Raw genomic sequence first — 10,825 nt, 5'->3', positions numbered from 1 at the left:
AAAGTTATGTTTCTGCTTTTTAATATGCTGTGTAGGTTGGTCATAGCTTTTCTTCAAAGTAACAAGCATTTTTTACTTTCACGGCAGCAGTCACCATCTGCAATGATTTTGAAGCCCAATAAAATGTCTCTCACTGTTTCCATTGTTTCCCCATTTATTTGCCATGAAGTGATGGGACCAGATGCCATCAACTTAGTTTTTTGAATGTTGAGGTTTTTTTTTTTTTTTTTTTGCCTGTTCAATAAGTTTATTATTGTCTTATCTGAAAAATCTTGATAGAAAATTGTGGTTTGGTTTAACTCTCAGCAGCTCGTTCCTGAGCTCTAAGGAAGCTTGCCTTCTTCTGAGCTACCCGATCTTTCTTCTGGGCAAGTGACATTTTGGGACGGTTCCACCTCTTCTTTTTAACTTCTTTCTTAGGCTTCTTCTCATACACTGGATTCTCTTGTATTGCAGCATGAGCTTTCTTATACATCTCCTCCATGTCTGGAGTTACGTTGTTCTTTATGTACTGAGAGAATTGTTTCTTGTAAGCATCTTCATCTTCTTCAATCAGATAACGCATGTAATCTGCAACGTTCTGCCCCATGATGTGCTTTCGGTGTACCTCAGCACTGAATTCTTTGCTTTCTGAATCATAACCAGGGAATCGTTTGGTACTGTGAGGGATAGACAAGCCTCCATCGACAGCTCCCTTTAGGGCCCCCAAAACTTTATTCCCGGTAGTAGTTCTGGCAAGTCCTGCATCCAAGTAACAGGTGAAGGCACCAGGTTGACCATCAATGCTTTCCACATTGTATTCATCTCCAGTCACCTCAACTTGGCCTTCATAAATTTTGTCCATACCAAACCTATTAAGAAGCCTGCGGGCCAGCAGCAGGCCAGTACAATATGCGGCAGCATAATTTGTCAGGCCAACCTTCACACCGTATTTTGGGAGTTCGGGAGCATAAGCTGCACAAACTATCATATCTCCTTCTATACGGGCATAGGCAATCTGACAAATGATATCTCTGTTGGTTACATGAACAATCATTCTGTATTTAGGTGTGTTGTACTTATTTTTATCTTGGATTACCAGTCGTTTCCGAGCATAGTAGTCAGTTTTGCCCTCTCGCCTTCTTCTGAATTTCACTTGGTATCTCTTGAAGTAGGCCTTGTTCTTGACAACTTTAACAAACCCCATCCTGCGGAACAGAACCCCGACTCCGCAGCTTGCCACAGAGCTCGAATGTTGAGTTTTAAGCCAGCTTTTTCACTCTTCTCTTTCACTTTCATCAAGAGGCTCTTCAATTCCTCTTTGCTTTCTGCCATGAGAGTGGTGTCTTGTGCATATCTGAGATTACTGATACTTCTCCCAGCAATCTTGATTCCAGTTTGTGCTTCATCCAGACTGGCATTTTGCATGATGTACTCTGCATATAAGTTAAATAAGCAGGGTGACTGAATATTCAGACTCCACATACTCCTTTCCCAACTGTGAATCAGTCCATTGTTCCATGTCTGGTCCTAACTGCTGCTTCTTGACCTGCATACAGATTTCTCAGGAGGTAGGTAAGGTAGTCTGGTATTCCCATCTCTTTCAGAATTTTCCACAGTTTGTTGTGATCCACACAGTCAAAGGCTTTAATGTAGTCAATGAAGCAAAAGTAAATGTTTTCCTGGAATTCTCTTGCTTTGTCAATGATCCAATGGATGTTGCCTATTTGATTTCTGGTTCCTCTGCATTTTCTAAATCCAGCTTGAACATCTGGAAATTTGCAGTTGACATACTGAGAAGTCTGAGCTGCGGACAACCAGAGCCCGCGTTTCCAGCATGTGCCACCCACCAAACTGCCAGCCCTTTTGCGGCATTTCCCCTGCACAGCACACCACGGAATGTTGAAGCTTAGCTTGGAGAATCTTGAGCATTTCTTTGTTAGCATGTGAGATGAATGCGATTGTATGGTAGTCTGAGCATTCTTTAGCATTGTCCTTCTTTGGGATTGGAATGAAAACTGACCTTTTCCAGTCCTCTGACCACTGCTGTGTTTTCCAGATTTGCTGGCATATTGAGTGCAGCACTTTCAACAACATCATTTTTAGGATTTGAAATAGCTCAACTGGAATTCCAGCACGTCCACTAGCTTTCTTTGTAGTGATGCCTCCTAAGGCCCACTTGACTTCACACTCCAGGATATCTCACTCTAGGTGAGTGATCTCACCGTGGTGATTATCTGGGTCATTAAGATCATTTTCGTATTGTTTGTGTATTCTTGCTGCCTCTTCTTTACATCCTGTGCTTCTGTTGGTCAATACCATCTCTCTCCTTTATTGTGCCCATCTTTCATGAAATGTTCCCTTGGTATCTCTAATTTTCTTGAAGAGATCTCTAGTTTTTTCCACTCTGTTGTTTTTCTCTATTTCTTTACATTGACCACTTAGGAAGGTTTTCTTATGTCTCTTTGTTATTTTTTAGAACTCTGCATTCAGATAGGTGTATCTTTCCTTTTCTTCTTTGTCTTTCACTTCTTTTCTCAGCTATTTGTAAGGCTCACTCTGACAACTGTTTTGTCTCTCAGCATTTCTTTTTCTTGGGGCTGGTTTTGATCACCGCCTCCTGTACAGTGTTATGAACCTCTGTCCATAGTTCTTCAGGCACCCTTTCTATCAGATCTAATCCCTTGAATCTATTTCTCACTTCCACTGTATAATAGCAGGAGATTTGATCTAGGTCATACCTGAATGGTCTAGTGGCTTTCTCTACTTTGTTCAATTTAATTCTGAATTTTGCAATAAAGGGATTCATGATCTGAGCCACAGTCAGCTCCTGGTCTTGTTTTGCTGACTGTATAAAGTTTTCTCTATCTTTGGCTGCAAAGAGTATAATCAGTCTGATTTCGGTACTGACCATCTGGTGATGTTCATTGTGTGGAGTTGCCTGGTGTTGTTGGAAGATGGTGTTTGCTATAACCAGTGCATTCTCTTGGCAAAATTCTGTTAGTTTTTGCCCTGCTTTATTTTGTACTCCAAGGCCAAACTTGCCTGTTATTCCAGGTATCTCTTGACTTCCTACTTTTGCATTCCAGTCCCCTATGATGAAGAGAATATCTTTTGTATGTGTGTGTGTGTGTGTGTGTGTTAGCTCTAGAAGGTCTTGTAGGTCTTCATAGAACAGTTCAACTTCATCTTCTTTCACATTGGTGTTTGGGGCATAGACTTGGATTGCTGTGACATTGAATGGTTTGCCTTGGAAACCACAAAGATCATTCTGTCAATTTTGAGATTGCACCCAAATACTGTGTTTCAGACTCTTTTCTTGACTATAAGACCTACTCCAATTCTTTCAAGGGATTCTTACACACAGTAGCAGATATAATGGTCATCTGAATTAAATTTGCTTGTTCCGGTAATACAGATAAATTTTGTATTTTGCTGTGTTTATTTACCCAAATGAGATTTATCATCAGTTTACTGGTTTACATTGAAAAATTACCTTAACTTTGACATATTAGTTTGTTAAGAATGAAATATTCAGAATTTCAGAGCTTCAAGTTTAGAAAAACATAATTTCTCCATTGATTCAGGTCTTATTTTATGTTTCATTTATTTAAAAAGAAAACTGATTTATATGCATTTACCTAGTTTCTTTTATCAGGTCACAGTACTTTTTTATTGACATTTTTATTTTCTATTTTTTTATTACCTTCTAGGTCATAATGTGACAAATTTTGAAAGCAGAGTATTTTTAAGTTCATATTTTCCTTCTCTCTATAAACACACACACACACACACACACACACACACACACATTTTTTCTGATTTTTAAATGAAAGAATAGTATCCACTAAGTTTTAAAAGATTATCATTTGTAGCAACATGGGTGGACTTGGAGATTATCATACTATGTAAGTCAGACAGAAAAACAAATGACATATGATATGACTTGTATCTAAAAAAAATTATACAAATTAACTACTTTACAAAACACGACCACTCACAGACTTAGAGAATGAATTTATGGTTACCAGGTGGAAAGGGTAGGGAGGAAGGGTAAATTGGGAGTTTGAAGTAGACAAGAACGTACTCTTTTGTTTAAAATAGAAAGCCAACAGTGAGCTACTGTATAGCACAAGCAACTCTGCTCAACATTCTGTAGTAACCTAAATGGGAGCATAATTCCAAAAAGAAGAAATACTTGTAAATGTCTAACTGAATCACTTTGCTGTACACCTCAAACTAAACATTGTTAATCAACTCTACTCCATAATAAAATACAAACTGAAAAAACTTGAGATGTATTAAAAAAAATAAGAAATAAAATACTTTCATTTCTGACTATATTCTTTTGTTCTGTTTGTTTATTGCTCTGTAACAAATCACCCCCAAAATCAGTGGTTTAAAACTTAAAAAATCATTTACTTTTCATAATGTCTGTTGAGTGGGAATTCAAAAAATCCTTGGCTAGGTGTTTCTTGCTTGGGGTCTCCAATATGGCTGTAGTCAGATATTGGCTGGCAGAAGCTGGAGTAGTGGTGGGTGATGGAGGGACCACTTGGATGGCAGCTGACCACGTATAGTTTTCTTTTCCTATGGCCTCTCCTTGTCTTCTCTGCAAAGGCTGGTTTGGACTTCCTCTAAGGCATCATATGCTCAGAGCATTTAGTTTGCTTACTTGACACCTTGTAAGGCTTGAAGAGCAAATATTCGAGAGAGCAAGGCAGAAACTTTATTATCTTTTATGACCTAGCCATGAAAGTTAGAATGCATCATTACCAAAGTATTCTATTTGCTGACCAGTCAAAAGCTCATTCATATCCAAGAGAATAAAAGACTTCACCTCTTGTTGGGGTGGTTTTCTTAACTGGGAGTCACACTTAAAAAATACAACTTCTAGTATTTTAGAAGATTGTTTGCTCTTTTCTTTGAATAAATACTCTTTATAATATTGGGATTTTATTCTATTTTTAGTTTGCTTGAATATTCCATCTCTTTTAATTAGAATGCGTATTTTATTAGCATTTGTCAGAATGATATTCACTGTGCTGTGTTTAGTCACTCACTCATGTCCAACTCTTTGCAACCTCATGGACTGTAGCCTGCCAGGCTCCTCTGTTCATGGGGATTCTCCAGGCAAGAATACTGGAGTGGGTTGGCATGCCCTCCTCCAGAAGATCTTCCCAACCCAGGGATCGAACCCAGGTCTCCCGCATTGCAGGTGGATTCTTTACTGTCTGAGCCACTAGGGAAGCCCTATCAATATGATAAATATACTTAATTCATTCCAAGAAAATGTTTGCTATATGCCTGGTTCCATGATGGATCCTGAATATATAGAGATGAGTTAGGCAAGGTTGCTGTCCTTCAGCAACTGAGACATGCCAACCATGCTGACTCATCTCCGTTGTTCTCTATACACAAACCTACTGCTGGCCAGAGTCCTACCTGACTATCCTACACTTTGCTGAGCATTTTCTCTTATGCTTAGTTTAGTCAAACCTTCTCTTAAAACCTCAAGATTCCTAGTCGTAATAGTCAGTCAAAAATCTTAGTTCACTTACATGGTTGCATTTATCAGTAATTGTTTTATTTTTGGTGCAAGCAGTATTCCATTGTTCCACAGTTTATTTCTCTAGTTTCCTGGACTATGTCCAGGTTTTGTGTTTTTTTTTTTACTTTTATGAATAAAACTACAATGAACAACAACAAAAAAATGGTTTCTATTTCACTGAAAAACAAAACACAAGCTTTTCATTGTTTGCCAGTAGGCATTCTCAGTATCATTTTATCATAAAATATTTCCATGAAAGTCCTGCACCCATATTCTGTCTTCCTTCCAATAACAATGGATGGATTCTTTCTGCTGCTCATGTTTCTTCTTTCCACTACTGGATTCAATTCCTTGATCTACTCAAAGATTATGATCTTCCAATTTATCCTACTCTTTCCTACATTATGGAATTCTTTTCTACTGGAACCTTTCTATCAGAATAGAAATACAGTACACCATCTCCCATTTTAAATAAAATTTTATAAATCCATGTGATTTTCCATTTACTAATCTGATTGTCTTTATAGCAAAACACTGACAACCTTTATTAAAGGTTTTGCCTTTCTCTGATCTATTCACCCCAGACACAGAGAAATCTGTTTTCTCTCCCATCGGTGGCTAATGCTGTTTTGTCTAGGTCAACAATACATTGCCGAATTCAATGGTCATTCTTAGTCCTCATCCTAACTCCACTGCAGCATTTGATACAGGGATCAGCTTCTTCAAAGAATTTTTGACTCAGAGAAGTGGATTTGTTTCTTATGAATTTATTTTTCTTATGGTCTACTTAAAAATGTAGGAGTTTCATTTTTTGGTATAAGTTCCTAAACTTATTTTAATAAACTATTCAAAATTATCAGGGACAATACAATCCTTATGAACAGAAACATTTAAAGCAAAATTGTGTTTATACTTAAACCTAAAATGTAGTTAAAATCATTCAGAATTACTTTTTTTTTTAAGAAACAAGATCTACTTATTAATACTCTGTAGGAAAACTCTGTATACAGGGTGATAATTTCCTTTATATTTTCCAAAGAAAAATAAAAGTAATCAATACTTACATAAGTCAAAATGCTTAATAAACACACTTATTCAGTTAAACATATGCATTTATATACACATATATTTAACCTTTGTGTGTATGTGAAGCTTTTGTTAAATTCTGGTTTCACGTAAAGTACCAAGTCATAAAATCAATTAAGAAAATTTCCATGAGTATCTCTAATCTTTTTAGTTTCATTAATATAGAATTACTTGTTGTTAAAAATAAGTTAGCACTCTCCCATTTGCCTTCCCACTCCAGTTTTCTTGCCTGGGAAATCCCACGAACAGAGGAGCCTGGTGGGCTACAGTCCATGGGGTTGCAGAGAGTCGGACACGACTGAGCTCACATACACACATTTGCCTTCCAGTTGGGAAAAAAAATGATTATTAGGAGTTGTTTTGAAATCCATTCTCACCCTTTATCAGGGACAGCCAGACAAAGTAACAAAGATGATCTAGTCAAATCCCCTTATAAGTGCTTATGATACCTCTCCTGGAAAATATATAAAGTTATTTACTAGTGGATAGTCCTTATCTGGTCTAAGTTAGATTATGTTAAACTAACCCAGTATCTATGGATTTATGGGCATGGTTCCTTAAAATTTTCATGTAAGTGATATAATTGTTGGAGTAAAAATTGGAGGGGTCTTATGACTGAGATGTAGAGAAAGTGAAAGTGTTAGTTGCTCAGTCGTGTCCAACTCTTTGCAACCCCATGGACTGTAGCCCACCAGGCTCCTCTGTCCATGGAATTCTCCAGGGAAGAATACGGGCTTGAGGTGATATTCCCTTCTCCAGGGGATCTTCCCAACCCAGGTATCGAGCTCAGGTCTCCTGCATTGCAGGTGCATTCTTAACCATCTGAGCCACCAGGGAAGTGTTATGACTGAGATAGATTCCTTTTATGTAAACAAGGACCACTTGTCTCATTCAGCGATTTAAGATGTTAAATCTGAGTTAGAAACCATTTACATAAAGCAAGAAAGGACTTGGGAGGTAGCATTGAAATCTTGGACTGCTTTGTGTTTTCCCTCTGCTGCATACTTATATACATAAAATTATTAAAATGCTTGGAATTGGTTTCATTTCTCATTCTGGTGTGTATGATATGACAGTCTGGCAATTTGCTATAGCACCACCCCTGATGTCCATTTTTAATTGTGATATAATCTCAAGTCTTAAGCATAAGAATGATACAGGAACTCCTCTATACCCTTTAACGAGACGTATATTTTGCCCAGTTCTTTCACTGTGGAAATATGTATATAAGTGCACATACACTTTACATATTACACACATACACATATGTAGTTCATTTATATTAGATGTTATAATTAAAAACAAAGTAAAGACAAGACATGAAAATTCCCTAAGCAGGCAAAACCAGTTATACCACTGGTATAATAAGGTAAATTATACCTTATTATTACCACTGGTAATAAGGTAAATTTAATTTACCTTATTCTGCAAAATAAGTCAAACTAGGGTTGCTTCTTATAAATGTGTCTAAAAATCATAAATAAAACTTAAGCACTTCTCTTCTCTTAATTGGCATTGGGTAACATTTTTAACCTATTCCCTATCATTATGAAAACTCTATTCTATAACCTATCATTATAAGAATAAACAGCCTCAGGTTGTCACTGTATAAGTTGTTCTATAATAATCTACCTCTGAGTTGCATTTCACTGTTTGTTTAGAGCTGCCAGATAGCAAACTGTTTTTATGTGCACACACACACACACACACACACACACACACACACATAAAACCTGAGTAATTGTTTTATTAATCTAGTGGTCTACATATTTTTTTCTGGATTTTTGACACACATACATATATATTCTATATGTTTGTATGTACATATTTACATATGTATGTAAATATTATAAAATTGCTCAGATTGTGCTGGAGATAGTACACCCTAAGTAATTTATTGTGTACTTTCTACATTCAAGGATAATGTATGATATAACTACAGCATAATTATGAAGATTGGACATTTTATGATTAGTGCAATACTAGTATTTAATCCAGTAATTCTCAAAATAAAGTCAAGACACAGGATACCTTTAAGACTCAGTTGGTGAAATCAAAATCACGCTATTAATAATATTATTAATAACAAGACAAAGTGACCTTTTTCACCATGGTGATATTTCCACTAGTGATTCAAAAGCTATGGTAGTAAAACTGTTGGTACATCATGAATCAAGAAGGTAGCACTAAACTGGAAGTAATTACTGTGTTTTCCACTCTCACAAATGTGCCAAAGAAAAAGCCAAATATATTCAAATCCATCCTTGATTAAGCAATAAAATTGGTAGACTTACTGAATCTCAACCTCTGAATATGCCTCTTTTGAATAAAATATCTGATGAAGTGTGAATAGGTATAAAGCTCTTCTGATGCGCATAGAAGATGATTGTACTAAGAAGACACATTTGTACATTTCACTGAAGCATAAAGACCAGCTACTTCATTATGGAATACTAGTTTTGCATGGAAGAATACATGATAGCCAAACAAACTATGGTGTTTCTGGCTTGGGAATTTGGTATATATTTTCTTTAAAAATGAATGAACTGAACCTGTCACTTCAAGGGATTTGGCTACACATGTAGCCAATGATACAATTCAAGCTTTAAAGAAAAAGCTAAAATTGTTGGCAACTTCTACCCACCACTCGATTTTGACAGATTACCAAAGTTTAAAGCTTTTGAGAAGTGGTCAGTGTGATATTATATTATATAATAAAATTGTCTATATTTGGAATATCTGAAAACTTCACTTACCCATTCATAGCTAATGGAATAACTATGGATAGGTTTGGAGTTCAGTTAAACATCTTTTTACTATTTTCTTTCTACTTGCCTCACTACTTTTTTTTCTTTCTGTGTAACTCCTCTCCTGCCTTCACTGTTTTAAAGAAATATTCTTTATTATTCTATTCCTTCTGTAGGAAATTTAGCTACCCCTTTTGCATCATTTTTCCCTATGAGGTGTTAGGATTTTCATTTCTAATTTAGTCTACTTTAGAGTTAATTTTTACTCACTAATTTGAAATATAAGTACCTTACAAAATGCTATTTCCATTTACTCTCTGACACTTTGTGCTATTTTTTGTCATACATATGTGCATGCTTGTGTGCTAAGTTGCTTCAGTCATGTCCGACTCTCTGTGATCCTATGGACTGTCGCCTACCTTTCTCCTCTGTCCATGGGATTCTCCAGGCAAGAATACTGGAGTGGGTTGCCATGCTCTCCTCCAGGGAATCTTCCCCACCCAGGGATCAAATCTGTATCTTTTACCTCCCCTGCATTGGCAGGCTGATTCTTTACCACTAGCACCTCCTGGGAAGCCCATTCGCAAATAAAGAATGAATTATAAATGTTTTTGTTTCTCAGAAGAGATAATGGGAGCTGGAGGCAAGTGTATATCTTTTAATCCTTACCATTTTTAGCCAGAGGTTGATATTGCTTCAATTAGGAAAATCAGAAAATAGAAGCATAAGAATAATATTTACAACTTTGAAAATGAACACCAGTGACACTAAAGAGAAAACTGATTAAAAACAAGTCATTCTAGCAGCAGAGCTAGAAAAGTAAAGTATTGGAAAGGAGACTTGATTTTCGTGGCTACTTAGTGATTTTTCAAAAAGTTTTGCCAGGTATTTGCATTAGTTTTCTGTCACTATGTGCGCTTAGTCACTAAGTCATGTCTGATTTTCTGTGATCCCATGGACTGTAGCCTGCCAGGCTCCTCTGTCCATGGGATTCTCCAGGCAAGAATACTGGAGTGGGCTGCCATTTCCTTCTCCAGGGGATCTTCCCGACCCAGGGATCGAACCCACAGCTCTTGCTGGGTCTCCTGCACTGACATGCAGATTCTTTACCACTAAGCCACCAGAGTAGCCCTTTCTATCACTACTGGGACACATTATCACAAATTTAGGGACCTAAAATAACACAAACTTCTTTCCTTCTACGTCTGTAGAAGTCTGACATATGTCTCATGGGACCAAAATCAAGATGCTGACAGAGCTGTGTCTCTGCCAGAGGTTCTAGAGGAGGATCTCCTTCCTTGCCTTCTTTGACTCAGGCTCCCATCCTCCATCTTCCAAGCCTACCATGTCGAGCCACTCCGACTACCCTTTCACTGTTGTGATTCCTTCTACTGCTTCTATCCCTTCTCCCTCTTCTACTTTTAAGGGCCCTCATGATGCACTGGATCCACCTGGGTAATCT

The 10,825-nt window shown here is 37.1% G+C and overlaps 1 pseudogene across 1 annotated transcript; it reads right to left on the bottom strand.

The window, feature by feature from the left end:
• Positions 1 to 219: 219 nt before the first annotated feature.
• LOC145505939 (large ribosomal subunit protein uL18 pseudogene) lies at positions 220 to 1,222 on the bottom strand (annotated as a pseudogene). The gene has a single exon (XR_014053392.1). The product of XR_014053392.1 is annotated as a large ribosomal subunit protein uL18 pseudogene (transcript).
• Positions 1,223 to 10,825: the final 9,603 nt, after the last annotated feature.

This window comes from Giraffa tippelskirchi, chromosome 5, assembly GCF_054371585.1.
Source record: "Giraffa tippelskirchi isolate mGirTip1 chromosome 5, T2T-mGirTip1v1.2.pri, whole genome shotgun sequence".
Taxonomy (NCBI): domain Eukaryota; kingdom Metazoa; phylum Chordata; class Mammalia; order Artiodactyla; family Giraffidae; genus Giraffa; species Giraffa tippelskirchi.
Note: the sequence above shows the minus strand (reverse complement) of the source record. Positions and strands in the feature narration are given on the sequence as shown.